Genomic DNA, 2,793 nt, shown 5'->3' on the forward strand with positions numbered 1-2,793 from the left:
ATTCATCTGAATTTTATTATTTTAGTTAAATTTATTTTATTTAGTTTCTTTCTTTTAATTAAAATTTAGTACGATTAATTTTAATTTAATATTTAATTTCATTTTTACATTTTTCTCATTAACTTTCATTAACTCTCTTAATCTTCATATTTTCTTAAATTTAATATTTTTAAATTTTAATAATTTTTTTATTTAGCATTTTTTTCATTACATTAATATCAAAATTAAATTTCAATTTTAATTAATATTAATTAATATTAAAATTTACTATTGTAATTTTAATTTCAATTAAAATAGAAATTGCAGCTTTCACATTTCTTAGCTCTTTCTGTACCTCGCTCTATCCCTTTTCAACAATTTGTCACACTTTCTCGCTCTAATTGATGCGATCGCTTTTATCATATTAGCGCGTAAGCTTTTCTGAAAAAGCTTTCATAAGTTTCTAATATTTATTATGTACGCATAATTACATAATGTATGCTGATTAAATATAATTTCTACATATTATGATTGATTCAATTCGAAAATAAAAATACAAAACAAAAAATTATTATTTATTACTTTAAATTGATAACAAATAAATTTAAAAAAAAATAAAATAAAATAAAAAAAAAACTTGTCTACCGAACCGCAGCCGGTAGGATTCGAACCTACGCTCCCAGAGGGAATCTGATTTCGAGTCAGACGCCTTAACCACTCGGCCACGACTGCTTGTGTTGTGACTCGGTGCTAAGAGTGCCATATCAGTCAGAGCTACAGAGACTGAGGGGCAGAGTAAGTGTGCTATTTATAGCGCGCACAGAGCCAATGTACTCACGCGCTCACACACACACACATATATATAAACAGGCAGATAGATGGAACTGAAGAAGTAGGCAAAAGCAATGAAGAGTAACAGGGGCGTGGGGGGTGGGCAAGGGGGTATCCCGTTGACTACGGTTACTGGCAATGGCAGGCAATGGGAATACAATATGCAAGAAGAACATGGCCAGTTATTTACAGCTTATTGTGTTAGGTCATGATTATTTTATAAATTGCACAAGCCTGGAACGTTGCGTTGACTTTCTGCCAACGGCAACAACAACGGCAAAGTATTATACATGTATCTATGTATGTGTATGTTGGGCGCCCACGCAGACGACGAAACGCCCGAACGCTCTCGTCCGCTCTTACCTGACCCCACACTCCTTCTCGCTCTCTAACGCCGGCTCTGCGCACCTTGAGCTAACGGACAACCCTAGCATAAAGTTGTGTCCTCAACTTATGTACATGTATGTATGTATGTTTGAGTTTTTCTTGCCTTTGCTTTATTTTTTGGCTCTTTTACTTTTATTTTATTTATTTTCTACGTATTTTTACAGTTCTCCTTTTTTTTTTTTTTTTTGGGTGGCATCGGCTCAAGTGTTTTACTTTGGGCTGCTTAAATAATGCACACACACACACACACATATATATATATATATATGTATACATATATATAAGTAGGTATAAGTACGTGTGTGCGTGTGTGTTTTTTTTCGGCTGGATCGATAATTTTTGTCTGCTCCAAACGCATTTGGGACTTAAATTGTGTGTGGCCGAGCGGGGGAGGGGCGCTGCTGTGCTTGATATGTAACTGTAACTGTTGTTGTTATTCTTGTTGTTGCCGCCTGCAACTCACGTCTGGCCCCAGTCACATAGGTCAGACTCCCCGGCTATGTTTATGTCAATGTACCCATAGAAACTTTACGTCCTTATGTTTACTTTGCTTATAAGAGATTTGTTTAGTATTTTTTGCTTGGGTTCTTGATTGCTAATTAGTTTCTTGTTGGAAAATACAACAGTTGCCGTGCGCTTTTCCAATTGACTGAATTAATTCTATTTCGAATCTATTTAGAAATGCTGCTAATTAATTAAATATTTAATAATAGAAATGTAGGTAAATCGAATAATAAAGACAACAAAATATTATAAAAATTAATAATAATCATAAATATGAATGAATTTATATATAAGAAAATTATTATAATTCATTTTGATCAAACAAACTATGTAAATAAATATGTTTATTAAAATATAAATATTAATTTTACATATGAACATTTATATTTATTATACCCTGAACCCATTTTCAATGGAAATTTTTATAATATTTTATGAAACATATTTATTAAGTTATTATTATAATAAATATTTATAATCCTTATAATTAATTTTAATCAAAGAAACCATGTAAATAAATATGTTTATTAGAATATAAGTATTAATTTTAAGTATTTAATTTCTTATTTTCTTTAAATTAAAATTTAGCTAGTTATTATTATAATAAATATTTATAATTCATTTTGATCAAAGAAACTATGTAAATAAACATGTTTATTAAAATATAAGTTTAGTAAAAATATAAGTATGAATATTTATAATTATAAAAAAATTAATTTTTTATTTTCTTTTATTTTATTAAACATATTTTTTTAGTTGCTTTGATTTGCGTATTATATTTTTAAACCAAGCTCTTTTCTTTAGTTCATATAATAATAAATATGAACTAAAGAAATGTCTTTAAAAATAATGTCTTTACATTTTTAATGTTTTACTTTTTTATTTTATTTATTTATTTATTTTATTTTTTTTTTTTTTTTTTTTTGCAATTTTTAAGAACTTTACTGTTCGTCGCATTCCTTTGGCAGAGCTAATGTGTCTCAATGACACTGCGTAAGCAGAACGCAGAAACGCACATAGATAGGCACACACATTTACATACACACGCACACACATATACATATTCATATAATATACACATATCTATTCATA

At 28.9% G+C, this 2,793-nt stretch overlaps 1 non-coding gene across 1 annotated transcript; it reads right to left on the reverse strand.

Moving 5' to 3' along the window:
- Positions 1 to 629: 629 nt before the first annotated feature.
- Positions 630 to 711, reverse strand: Trnas-cga. Its single transcript has one exon. It is a non-coding gene; the product is annotated as a tRNA-Ser (tRNA).
- Between the last annotated feature and the right edge of the window lie 2,082 nt (positions 712 to 2,793).

This window comes from Drosophila mojavensis, unplaced genomic scaffold (assembly GCF_018153725.1).
Source record: "Drosophila mojavensis isolate 15081-1352.22 unplaced genomic scaffold, ASM1815372v1 contig_136, whole genome shotgun sequence".
NCBI lineage: Eukaryota > Metazoa > Arthropoda > Insecta > Diptera > Drosophilidae > Drosophila > Drosophila mojavensis.